Genomic DNA, 14,552 nt, shown 5'->3' on the forward strand with positions numbered 1-14,552 from the left:
GGTAAACAACTTTATGTCGTAGTCTTTTATAAAGTCCCTCATATCCTGACCAATGAATATTGTTCCTTGGTCAGTTGTAATAGTTTGAGGGATTCCAAATCTGTGGATGATGTGCTCATTGATAAACTAAATCATGTCACTCTATTCCACCTTTCTTGTAGGTACTGCCTCCACCCACTTGGTGAAGTAATTTGTAGCAACAATAATGAAAGTATGGCCAATTGAAGATGCTGGATGAATTTTACCTATAAGGTTGATAGCCCAACCTCTGACTGGCCATGGCTTAAGGATATGGTGCATCTCTTTTCTAGTCTTCTCTTTACTGCACCATATATTTAACACTATTGGCAACCCTTGGCATCAGTTATGTAATTCTTAAAGATCTTCGGCTAGTAATAGCTATGTCTCCTGATGAGCCATCTTATCTTGATACCTACCTTGTGTGCTTAACAGATCCTTTCATGCACTTGTTGCATAACTCTTATAGCCTTATGAAAACCAAGGCACCTGAGCAATAAGCCATCAAAGCCCTTTTAGAAAAGCTCTTTCAAGCAACAAGCAGATTATGGCTTGGACCTTGGTGCATTGATGTACTTTAGCTGATGGAGACTCCAGGTACCTCTTTAGTAGGGTTCTCCAGTCATCTGTGATAACCAGGTCAGTATTAGATAAATGAATGGGTATACCTCTTTCTTTTATGGAAGGATACTTCTTCGTTCTCACTAGAATCACCCTATGTGTTAGCTCCTCGGACATCCTTAAATTAAAAGCTAGTTAAGCTAACTCATTAGCTTCCTAATTAGCTTTTCTTAGCACATGTGTGAAAGAGACTTCCTTTAAGTAGTTTAGAATTTATACAGCATTAGCAAAATAAGGAGCAAGGGAGAAACTACCACACTTGTATTCTCCAGTAAGCTACTTAATAATCAGTTAAGAATCACCCATGATGTGTACCTCTTCTGCTCCTAATTCTTTAAGGATTTCCAGGTCGATAATCAATGCTTCATGCTTGGCCTAGTTATTAATACACTAAAACTCCATACTAAAGGAAAGAGTTGTCCTGGTGCTAGTAGGTGAGACAATAATGATCTAACACCTTTTGAGGTCTCAGTACTGGAACCATTGAACCATAAGGACTATGGTGCTTCCTCAGTATTATAGACATTTAGCCCTTGCTCCCTCGAGTTCATTGTCTCCAGACATGGGTGGTCAACTAAGAATTCTACAAGTATCTGTCCCTTCACAGCTTTCTGAAGGAAATAAATTAAGGTAAATTCTGATAAAGCTAATAACCACTTCCCAATTCTTCTAGTAATCAGTGGTCTAGATAATATATTGTTCATTAAATCTGTCTATAAGACTACATATAGCCTGGAACCTATCAAGTAATGTTTTAACTATATACAGGACAAATACAAAGCTAAATAAAGTTTCTAAATTAGAGAATACCTAGTATTTGTATCTGTCAGGTTCCAGCTTAAGTACTATATTACCTGCTCATGCCCTAATTGGTTGTCTTGTGCCAGCAGACATTCAACAAAATCCAAGGTGGTAGACAAATAAAGCTTTAATGGATCACCATAACTTGGAGGAATAAGTACTAGTGGCCTAGTGAGATGCTCCTTGATTTTGTCAAAGGCCTACTGATGCTTGTCTTCCCATCTGTACTCATTCTCCTGCCTAAGTCTCAACAGGTTAGAAAATTCTTTTACTTCACCTATAAGATTAAATAAAAATCTTCTTAAGCAATTTATATGCCCTAAAAACCTCTGTAGCTGTTTCTCAGTCTGGAGTGGCTTTGCTTCCTGTATGGCTTTGGTTTTGTTTTAATCCATTTCTATTCCTCTTTGATGTACTAGGAAACCTAAGAAGTTTCTAGCTTTGACCACATTTGAGAGGATTATCTTCAATTAATGTTGCCTCATTCTTTAAAAGCTCTTCCTCAAATGCTCTACGTGTTCATCCGACCTCTTGGACTTCACTACTATATTGTCAATATAGACTTCCATGAAATGCCCCCACATATCATGAAATATTGCATTCATGTCCCTCTAGTAAGCCACTCTTGCATTCTCCAAATCGAAAGGTATAACCAACCACTCAAATGTCCCAATGGAATGTGGACACTTGAAGGCGGTCTTTAACACATCTTCTGGAGCAATGAAGATTTGATTGTAACCTGAGAAACCATCAAGAAAGGACAACAGTTCATTTTTAGCTGTAGCATCAATATGCATATCTACAATCAACATCACATACATGTCCTTTGGCATTGCAACATTTAGGTCCCTAAAATCAATATAGACCCATAACTTTCCATTCTTCTTAACCATAAGTACAATGTTAAGTAGCCATCGACTATACATGGTCAGTCTGATGAATCCTATTTTTAAGAGCTTGTCTATCTTTTCTTTCACCTTCAAGATTACCTCTCTTAACATTCTTCTAGGTGCCCGGCGATGAGGTCTATACTCAAGTTTGATTGGTAACCTATGCTCCACCAAGCTTCTCTGAAGATCGGGCATCTCATGGTAATCCCGAGCAAAACAATATTTGTATTGATGAAGCAAAGACATTATTTCTTATTTTATGTCTTTCCTTATCAGAGAACTAATATAAGTTACCCGTGGTGCCTCTAGTGGATCCTGCACACCAGTTGCTATGTCATCAAGCTTTGCAAGTGCTAGGTCTAGGTCCAAAAGTTGCAATTCTCTTAGTACTTCCTCCCCTGGTTCTTCCTTAGATATGACTTTGGCTCCTTTAACCTCTAGGGTCTCTTTTATCTTCATTATGTCAAGGAGCTGTTGTTAGTAGTATGCCCTAGAGCATATTATTTAGTATGTATCTTGTACATGTTTTATTAATAAAAAGGCATTTTCACTTTTTCGTTTACATAACATATTTATGTGTAATAGAAAAGGTCCATTGATATTTTATTAGAAATTCTATTCTTAAGTTGTTAAGAATATGAGTGACAGTATTTCTAGCACAAAGTATCATAAATTGGTTCACAATCGAGGATACTTCACAATAAGGACATGACTTATCTAGAAAAATTATAATCATGTATGCTCCCAAGTTATTTATATGAGATGTAAATAAGATGAAATGGTGAGTCTCATGCCATATAACAAACATGATAGGCACTTATGCATGATAAATAGGCAGAACTAGTGACACTTATGATAAGCACGTGGGGTTTACTCTTGTCAATGCATTGTTATAAATCATATTAGTGCATATAATCTTTAGAATTGAGATAACATAGTTATCTTGTATATAGGTGGTTTGAGTTTGATACTGCTTTCATACTTGTACTGTGTATGGGTATATGGGCATGTGTTGGCTCCTACTAGTTATATATGGAGGTAGGTGTTGATCAAGATGGAATCTGTTACCCTAAGTAAATAGGGATAAAATCCTATGTTCATTTAATTATTCTTGATGTTTCAAGTTCCTGGCCAGGATAGACAAATTTAATCAGAAAAGAGTTTCTGATGAGAAAATCTTTTTAATCAAGAATTGGAATTAAAAGATAACATAATATTCATAGCAAATGGGGTTTGACATAAACCATGACTCCAACTCGAATTGAGATTTTGTAACAGAGAGATTCTAGTGCATAGCAACATATGATTATAGGTTCATTTGAGGCATTCCTTATTACTAATTGGGTGGCCATGGCATGCTATGCTAGGTGTTAACCATGGTCTATGAGGTGCCTAAAATGATTTAGAGAAATCATTTATGGTAAGAAAGAGTTCTAATGATATTAAGAGTTAATATCATATCTCATTGCCAATTAGTGATGAGCCTAGTGAGTCACACACATACATAAGTAATCACCAAGCTAAATGTGATTTAATTAATTAATTAAAGAGTTTAATTGATTAATTAAATAAGTTTGATTTGCAATGAGATTGCATAGTCTCTAGCATGGCTTGAAACCAAATCTAGGTTATTGGATGTATAGTATAAGTTAAATTTATATTTAAAGTGTTTAAGTATGAATTTAATTGTGAGAAATTAATTAATAGAGATTAATTAATTAATTTATATTTGATATAAATTGATTAAAAGAGGAGAAATAATTATTTTGGGTTCAGAACTCAAAATTACAACACAAGGGTAATTTGGTCATTTCACAGGGTGACATAAAGCACCATGAGATGGTGACACATAGCATCATGGTTTGTCATTTGTCTTCCTATCATCCAAGATGATCAAAGTCAAGATTAAGTCTAGCTTTGACACTTGGCTTAATGTGATTAGGTCTATTAAAATTAAGATGCAATCAGGTGATGACATGTGACAAGGGTTTTAAGTGATGACCTGATTATATAATGTGATGTTATGAGAAAATAAAAATCAGTCACTCTTCTTATTTTTCCTCAAGTGTGCCGCCACCTCTATGTTCTCCTCTCTTCTTCTTCTTCTCTTATCAATTCAAAAAGAATTACCCAAATTCTTTTGAATTAAAATTGTTAGAAATTGTTTCTAGTGTCCTATATACATCTACAACCTCTCTAAAGGCAAATTCCTAATCAAGGGGCTGCCATTGATGATCTTGGTATGGACAAACTAGAGGGACAACATTTGGGGTTCGAGGTGCTTCACAAAGGTACCAATCACATCTACAGTGTATCAAAAGATTAGTGCACATATTCTTGTATCAATCTAGGGTTATAATGAATTAATTTGTTAATTCTAAAATCTTAAATGGCAAATGTAGATCCTAATACATATTAAAAGTGTTTTAATATGCAATTGAACATTGAAATCAATTAGGTACATAATGAATCTTGCATGAGGCATGAGACCCTAGAAGAAAATTTTTAAATTCAATGTTCTAATCTAATAATTTTCATGCTTCCGCTCCTTCAGCTGTTGCATCTATATATGACAGCTACAGCTACTGCCAACTCTTTCTGAGTATGCTTGCTACTCATCATGGAGCTCTTCAACTAAGGGCTCCTTCATCAACCACAGGTGAGGCACGATTGTAAGTGACTTTTAATACATTTGTATTACATAGATATTTTTAATCACATTTATACAGCATTTCATAGCATTTAGATAGGTAATTTCATGCACAATCACCAAATTCATTAACTTTTGTGGATTTCATCACTCTGCACTAAATTATATGTTTTCTGCATATTTTCAAATGTTTAGAGCAAGTTCCAAAGCATAGGAGTAAAGAAGGAAGCTTGAAAAAAATCAAAAAGAGGAGATTGTTGCTGATACATAGTACACGAGTCATGTAAACATACCACAGACCCATGTAACCTGCTGCCAGGAGAAAACCAAAGAAGTCAAAGAAGAAACACAGTACACAGACCGTGTAACACAACTAGTGTAACCTATGGAGACCCGTGTAAGATTTTGCCTGCCAAAGGTTGAAGAGTTCTTGGAAGAACAATAGAACACTGGCCGTGTAATTGGACCCGTGTAACTAGCCGAGGCCTATGCAACCTTTTGCGCTGACACAAGATGCAACCTTCTAGCTCCAGTAAGTTACACGGCCTTTGGCCGTGTATCAGCCGACAGCTAGTTTCTTGATTTGGTTTCAGCTCCAGTTTTTATAGAGAGAAAAAACTTCTAATGCTTTTGGGACTTTAAAAAACTAACCCTAGACATTGAATATAAATAGAAGCAGTAAAAAACGTAGAAGAGAATCTGGATATACACATCTTCATACGTCTTCATCATTCTCTCCAAGTCGTCTTGAAGAATAGTGCATTAGCATTAAGGAGGAGTCTTGAGCCAAAGTTCCACAAGTTCAAAGCTATAAATTCTCTTCGGTTCTTTTGTTCTATTTCTTTAGGCTGCTTTTATGTTCTTTTATTTCATTTTTATTATGTTTGCTAAACTCACCATGAGTGAGTAATTTCTTTATTCTAGAATTAGGAGAGTAACACTTGTAATCATTATTATGGATAAATATTGAGTCTTATTTATTGGATTTAAGTTTTGTTCTTTGATTTAATTTTTTGTGTTCCTTATGCATGCTATGTGTTGGTACTCACCTAGCTATGTTCTAAGATATTAATTAAAGAACTGAAAGGTGAAGATTGGTATTAAAAAATCAGGATTTTGAACCTAGAAAATCTGACCTAGAGATAGGCTGATGATCTTTGTGGAGTTCCATAATTAATCATAGATCTTAAAGGGTTTTTATTAGGACTAATCACCAATGAAAGTAGGGTTTAACTCTAATAAAAAACACACCTTAGGTGCCTTGAGAGAGGACCTAGAATATCTTAGGATTAATTTCCATCAAAGCAACGATCCTCAATCCAATGAATGAACAAGATTAAATCCATAATAAGGTTAAAGTGTGAAATCTTAATTCTTGAATTGTTTTAATAGATTGTCTCATTTTAAATTCATTATCCTTCTAGTCTTTAGCATTCAAAATAGATCAGTTTCACTCCTCCATTTTATTCGGTAGCTTAGACAGTCAAAATTGTTGTGTAGTTTGATACTTGCTAATTAAATTCCTCGTGAGACGATACTCTACTTACTACTTTATTACTTGTTAGTGAATCTTGCACTTGCGGGATTGAAAAACCAGCAAACAAGTTTTTGACGCTGTTGCCAGGGAATTTATTTCTAGTAATATTAAGCGATAGGCAATTTAGCTAATTTAGGCATTTACATTTACTATTTAAATTTATTTAATTTGTTTTCATTCTTTTACTTTCTCTCAGGTATTTGGTTTGGTACATGACCAGAATAAAACCGGAGGAAGAAATTTTGGACTTAGACCTCGAGATATATAGGACTCTGAGAACCATCAGGAGAGAAAGAAGACACCAAGAACAAGATCAAGGAAATTTAGAAGCTCCTGTCATGGCCAACAACAATAACTAACCAAGACCTTTGAGGGCTTATGGAGCCCCATCTATCCAAGGATTCTAGCCCAGTGTTACAAGACCCACAGTGGAGGCCAACAATTTTGAACTAAGACCGGCATGGCTCCAGATGATCCAACAGACCCAGTTTGGAGGTTCACCTAGAGAAGATCCACACTACCACCTCCAGTGCTTTTTTGCCCTATGTGACATATTCAAGATGAATGGAGTCTCTGATCAAGCCATAAGACTCAAAGCATTCCCATTCTCCCTTCGAGATAGAGCAAGGAAGTGGTTACTCTTTCAACCAGCTAGAACATTCACCACTTGGGAAGACCTCTCGCAAGCTTTTCTAGCAAGGTATTTTCCATCTGCAAAAATTGCAAAACTGAAGGTTGACCTCAACACCTTTAGGCAAAAGGAAGGTGAATCACTCTATGACACATGGGAGAGATATAAAGATCGATAGAGGGAATGTCCACACCATGGCATAGAGGATTGACTCCTAGTTCAGAATTTCTATAATGGGCTACTGCCCTCTACAAGGAGCATAGTAGATTCAGCTGCAGAAGGAGACCTGATGAAGAAAACAGTAACACAAGCTCTTGAACTTCTAGAGAGGGTTGCCTATCATAACTATGAGTGGACAAATGAAAGGGGGGATACAAGAAGAATAATAGGGATCTTGAAAGTGGACGCCCTAAGCATGATAAATGCTCAATTTGACCAGTTCACCAAAAGGCTTAACAGAATGCAAGCCAATGCTATAGGGATGAACAACCAATATTGCGACAGCTGTGGAGGAGGGTGTATGACTTCAGAATCAATAACTTCAATAAGCCCTCTATAGAACAGCTAAACTATGAGAATAATGGAGGAAACTTCAATCAGAGGTAGGTTAACAATCTATATTCAAACACTTGCAACTCTCGACGGAGAAACCACCCTAACTTCTCATGGTCTAACTCACAGAATCAGCCAATGAACAAATAGAGAAGGTACAAACCACCAGCACCCCCATGTTTTCAGAATAGAGGATAAAACCTTTCACAGCCACCACCACCTTCTCAACCTCAATAGCCTGAACCAAAGTTGACTATAGAATCCATGATGGAACGCTTCTTAGCAACCCAACAATAGCAGAATGAAATGATAAAGCAGTTAGCTTCCAGAATAGACCAACTAGCCACCCTCAATAAGATGCTTGAAAACCAAATTGCTTAATAGGCAAGTTCTTCAAATAAGGCTGCTGGTAAACTGCCAAGTCAACTAAAAATGAACCCAAAAGAGCACTATAAGGCAGCTACCTTGAGGAGTGGCAAAACATTAGAAAAGCAACCGTTATATGAAAAATCAACTAAGAAAACCTCTGATGAATCTAATAACCAAACAAAGGAGAAGGAGAAAGAAGCTAAAAAGGAACAGGAAGAGGAAACAAAGAAAAAGAAGAAGCTACCAGAGCCATATCAACCTCCTCTTCCTTTTCCCCAGATATTCCAGAAGGCTAAACTGGATAAACAGTTTGGCAAGTTTTTAGAGTTTTTATAAAAACTCTACATTAACATTCCCTTCACTGAAGTACTCTCTCAGATGCCATCTTACGCTAAGTTCCTTAAAGAGATTCTTTCAAAGAAGAAAAGATTGGAAGATTATGAGACTGTTGCTCTTACAGAAGAATGAAGTGCCATATTGCAAAATAAGCTGCTGCCAAAGCTCAAGGATCCATAAAGCTTCTCCATACCTTGTCTTATTGGCAACATGAAAATAGACAGAGCACTGTTTGATCTAGGTGCAAGTGTGAGTCTAATGCCTCTATCAATATGTCAGAAGCTGGGTGTAGGAGAGCTCAAACCCATAATAATTTCACTACAATTGACTGGTCGGTCTATTAAGTATTTGGTGGGCATCCTAGAAAACATCCCCCTCAAGGTGGAAAAATTCTTCATTCCTATTGATTTTGTTGTCCTGAAAATAGAAGAGGATGTCCAAATTACTATCATCCTAGGAAGACCTTTCTTGGCAATCGCCGGAGCTATCATAGATGTTAAAAATGGGTCGTTAACTCTCAAGGTAGGAGATGAAGAAGTGGAATTCAACCTATTCAAAGCAGTTAAGCATAAACTTGAACCTGATGAATGCTTAAGGGTTGACATAACTGACAATCTAGTTGAAAAGGAATTGCACAAAACACATCCTGAAGATCCTTTGGATGCATGCATAATGCACAGCCACACAGCAGATAATGAAAACACGGAAATTGCAGCTTGTGCACAATCTTTAGAAGCTAGCCTATCTCTACCCTTAGCTCAAGCTCTCCAGGTGGAAGAGCTAAAGTAGGAACAACTTAAAAGCAAGTCACAGGAGGACACCAAACAGGTAGAACTGAAACTTCTTTCCTCTACACTAAGGTACGCATTCTTAGACTCAAACTCTAAATTTCATGTTATTATAAATGCTAGCCTATCAAATGAAGAAGAGGAAAAATTGTTAAAGGTGCTTAGGACCCATAGTAAAGCTATACGGTATAAAATAGAAGACCTGAAAGGGATTAGTCCTTTAATTTGCATGCATAGGATACCCATGGAGGAAAACAACAAACCCACTATTGAAAATCAAAGGAGATTTAACCCAAACATGAAAGAAGTAGTTAAGAAAGAAATTCTGAAACTATTACATGCATGTATTATGTATCCAATTTCTGATAGTAAATGGGTTAGTCCAGTGCATGTAGTACCTAAGAAGGGTGGGATAACTGTCATTTAAAATGCAAACAATGAACTAATCCCTACTAGGGTAGTCATTGGTTGGCGTATGTGCATAAACTATAGAAAATTAAATAGTGCCACCAGAAATGATCATTTTACTCTCCCTTTCATAGACCAAATGTTAGAAAGACTAGTAAAACATTCCTACTTCTGATATCTAGATGGATATTCAGAATTTTTAATTGGTCTTAAAAAATTATTATTATTATTATTATTATTATTATTATTATTATTATTATTGCTAAAAGCAGCTTTCATTAATCATCAAAGCAAAGAGATGTTCCGAGAAACAAAATGAGCAACAATGATAGGCACCTATTCCTATAAAGTCCCTTTAGCTAACTGGAATTTAGCCAATGCATGAGCCACGGTATTACTTGAGCAACAAACATAAGATCAAGAATAACTAAGCGAACGTTGCATAAAATCTAAACAATCTTGAATAATAAATTCGAACCCATTATGAGGACAATCCTTCGACTTAAGCAACTATATCACATGTAAACAATCAGATTCAACTTGCAATGTTCTAAAGCTCAATTTCAAAGCTAATTGTAACCCATGAGAGATTTCCATGGCTTCTGAAATTCCCGGCTCCCAAGATCCACAAATACATTTCACTGCAAATGCCAACATAAATCCACAGTGATCCCAAAAACCACACCAAATTGAATAAAATTTTGATCTGTGATACCAGCATCCGTATTCAGTTTAACAGTGCCTAGCAATGGAGTTTCCCAAGCAAAAACTTGAGAATGATCTGATAGCAATGGACCCTCATCCTCAACCAACCTTGTTTGGAGAAATTCAGAAGTAAGCCAACCATCCTTAGCAACAACCTCATAAGAAGACCATTGGTGTTACTCAAACGCCCACTTATTCCTACCAACCCAAATAAAATAGCATAAAATTGCAACCTTCACAAATTCATCCCTCTAGCATTTCTCCAGCAAACCCATCACCATAATTTAAAATTCAATCTAGTCACATGACAAACCCACCACAAATCACACAAATATCAAACACCACGCACCTGTGAGTAGTCACGACACAAGTGAACTAGAGATTCCTCAAAATCACACCAAGAGCATTCCAGATGAATGGAAGGAATATGACTACTTAATAGCCCCTTTGTTGGCAAGAAGAATTAGGTGGAGCATCCAATTTCCAAATTGATTTTCGAATTTGGGAATTATTTTCCAACGAAGAAGAAGAAATAAGGAGCTAATTGAAAGCCTTCAATTCTAAAGCCAACTGATACCCACTCTTCACCGTTTATATACCCTGTGATTCATAATGCCACATTAACTCATCACTCATGAAACATGCCCGGAGAAATAGATTGAATTTGCTCTGCATCAATTAGGTAAAAAATGATGGACAGGATGTCCCTCTTCCAAACCTGACTTTCCTCATCAATTAATTGTGAAACAGTAGCATCTAAAGGAATATAAGTTGGGGGGTGGTGAAATGATACTAAAGGATGAAGGTTGAGGGATCCATAGGTCTCGCCAAATCTGAATCGAATGTCCATCACTAATTCTCCATTGTAGAGCCAGTAATAAGACATCCCTTCCAAAAACAATACTTCTTCAAGTGAAAATAGGAATAGGACCCACAGGAGCTTCAAGAAAGTTACCTCGAGGATGATTGCGAGCTTTTAAAATTTGAGCAAGTAAAGATACCAAGAACCGGATCAATCACCAACCTTGTTTATCTAACAAGGCTCGATTAAAACATTCAAAATCTCTAAAACCAAGATCCCCTTCCTCTTTCGGGCGATACAACTGTTGCTAAGAACATAAATGCATCCGCTTTTCCTTCATTTTCTGGCCCCACTAAAATTGACTAATCATCATATGCAATTCATCACATAAAAATAATGGAAATTGGAAACATTGCATCACATATGATAGAATAGCTTACGCTATAGTTTTGATTAATAAATCTTTAGCAGCAGTGCAAAAAAATTTTTCTTTCCACCCCTATAGTTGGGACCAAAGGCATTCTTTAATTTTTGCAAAAGCAGCTCGCTCGCTTCGATTAACTAATCATTGTGGCAAACCCATATACAAATCATGATTCTCTACAACACGGACACCCAAAGATGTAGACAATGATTGACCCAAATCAGGAGGCACATTATCATTAAACACTAGTTTGGATTTATGTAAATTAACCTTTTGGCCAGAAAGATTTTCATACTACTACAGCGCTGATGAAATAACTGCTACTTCATTATGAGTAGCTTGAAAAAAAAAAGAATACAATCATCCGTGAACAAAAGATGAGATAATTTAGGAGCACCCTTACAAATCCAAACCCTCTGAAGAGAACCACAGTGTACTGCACCATTTAATAAACCAGTTAGACCCTCTGTGCAAAATAAAAATAAATAAGGAGATAGTGTATCACCTTTATGAAAACCCCTTAATGGTGTAAAAGGCCCCACTGTACATCCATTAATAAATACTAAGTAAGAAACCGTAGTCATACAGCTCATAACCCAAGAAACCCAATCTAGAGAAAAACCCAAATCGAGCATTATTGCTTCCAAAAAAGGCCATTCCACCATGTCATAAGCTTTCGCCATATCCAGCTTCAAGGAAATTGGTTTCCTTGAACGGCCCTTGGTTTTCATATGGTGGAACAAAAAGCTACTAACACAATATTTGTAATAAAACGACAGGAACAAAAGCACTGTGAGATCCGATAAAATACCCTTCAACCAATAAGCAATAACCTTTGTAACACTATATCATAAAGGTTAATAGGTTTAAATTTCCCCACATACCTTGGCTGTTTCACCTTGGGAACCAGATAAATGTGAATATGATTAGGAGCATCTGGGAACTGACCGCCCTGTCCTAAACCAACCCAACTATATTAACACCCACAATAGACTAGTACTTCTGAAAAAATAGAGGTGGCAACCAATCCGGGCCAGGTGTCTTACCTTGATGCATCTGTTTCACTACCTGTACAATCTCTTCTGAATTATACGGTTGCAATAGAAAATCATTCATCACCTGAGATACCTTATAAGGCATAAAATCATGATCAATCTCCCCTCCCTCTCGAGTCTCAGAAGTAAACAAACCTTATAGAACTCCAAAACATGATCATCTAGCTTAGAACCTGAAAGCTCAGTACCACTAGGAGTGAAGAGACTACTAATAGCATTGTTTCTCCTACGGGTTGAAGCCGCAGAATGAAAATATTTAGCATTCCAGTCTCCTTTTAACCTTAACTACGGAGATCTGTCTCAACATCATCTCTTCCCACAAGGATACTCCAGCTAACTTAGCTTTTAAAACTCATCTAGATTCTAGAACATCCACATCGGGAAAAGTATCAACTCGTTCCAATGCTAAGAGAATATACTTCTTCTATTGTCGTAAGTTACCAAAAGAATTTTTATTCTTATCAATTAAATTTTTGGTACAGACAACCATCTTGGTAAACAACATTTCCCCAACATCACTTACCACCATCCTTTCCCTACTAGAATGCACTGCCTCGCAATAAGCCTCTTCCCTCATCCACATAGATTCAAACTTGATCCGTTTGCCACGTTGCACCATGTTCACCAATTCACCTTCAGTATTAAGAAGGATTGGAAGATGATCTGAACTAGAGTGAAGACAATGAGACGAGCTAACCTAGGAAAATTTTCCCTCCATGCAAGGGACAATACAACTCTATCCAACCTCTTTTCAACGAAATCATCACCCATCCTCTCATTGTCCCATGTAAATGGATACCCTTTGTAGCCTAAATCCATCATACCTATATCTGAAAGAACATCCCAAAAAGCATAAAGATATTGTTCAGGTCTAATAGCTCCCCCCACCTTTTCAAACTGAATTAGAATCTCAATAAAATCACCCACTATAGATTAGTAACAGAATGCAAAGTCCTTAAAACTGCCATGAGAGATGCTTATTACTCCATTCAGACCATTCATAAAACCCAGTGAATCTCCAAGACTTTAAACCACCATCCAAGCTAACCCTAACGTCTACGTGATGAAGAAAGTAGGGGAGGAGGCATAAATTAACCAAGTCATCCTGGAGACAAGCCAAACCTCCACCACCATTAACATATCGAACCACAAACATATTTTTAAAACACAAAGTGTGCTTCATGAAAAATATACTATCCTCACTAGCTCGAGTTTCTATGAGAAATAAGACATCGGGAGCTTTTGGCAAACACAAATGCCTTATTTTAGCAACTACAAACTGGTTCCCAAGCTCCCTACAGTTGTAACTTAGGATTTTCATGGCTTTAGGCGACCCTTGTAGTGATTGGAAGTTGCCTCTCGTACTTGGTCATACAAACAAAGCCTTTTACTCAACACGCCGTCCCCCTTCAAATTTATCCCCTTCGAATCACAGTCACTTCTTTTTTAAAAAGTAGTTAATTTATAAGTTTTCTACTATGTCAATATTTAATGTATATTTTTATTAAAAAATATACCATTAATCAATTATAGTTAGAGTAGTTGATATGAGTGAATGACATATAATAATATCATAAAATACTAATTAATAATTACGTTTGAAAATTCATAATTTTGGAATATAAAAAATTATATTATTATACATAAAGTCACTGTAAATTATTCTAACAAAAAATATTATCATTAATAATTATCACAAATTTAATAATTAAATATTCAAATAAATTTAAAAGTAATTAGAATGAACGTAAAAATAATTTAAATTGTTATATAAATTATTATTAATTATTTTATTATATTAATTAATACAGAATCATTCTAATTTAAATTCAAGAATTGAAGGGTGTGAAACTCACCGTGGGTCAGTGAACTTTGTGACCATGGCCCAATTTCTGTTTTAATGATCTTACATTTCAGCCATTCAAAAAATCCATTAATTACACGTGATTATTGGACAGCAAGTTT

General features: G+C 36.2%; 1 non-coding gene across 1 annotated transcript; it reads right to left on the reverse strand.

Moving 5' to 3' along the window:
• Positions 1–7,242: 7,242 nt before the first annotated feature.
• LOC131181246 (small nucleolar RNA R71) lies at positions 7,243–7,349 on the reverse strand. Its single transcript, XR_009149872.1, has one exon. It is a non-coding gene; the product is annotated as a small nucleolar RNA R71 (small nucleolar RNA).
• Positions 7,350–14,552: the final 7,203 nt, after the last annotated feature.

This window comes from Hevea brasiliensis, chromosome 6 (assembly GCF_030052815.1).
Source record: "Hevea brasiliensis isolate MT/VB/25A 57/8 chromosome 6, ASM3005281v1, whole genome shotgun sequence".
Classification (NCBI taxonomy): domain Eukaryota; kingdom Viridiplantae; phylum Streptophyta; class Magnoliopsida; order Malpighiales; family Euphorbiaceae; genus Hevea; species Hevea brasiliensis.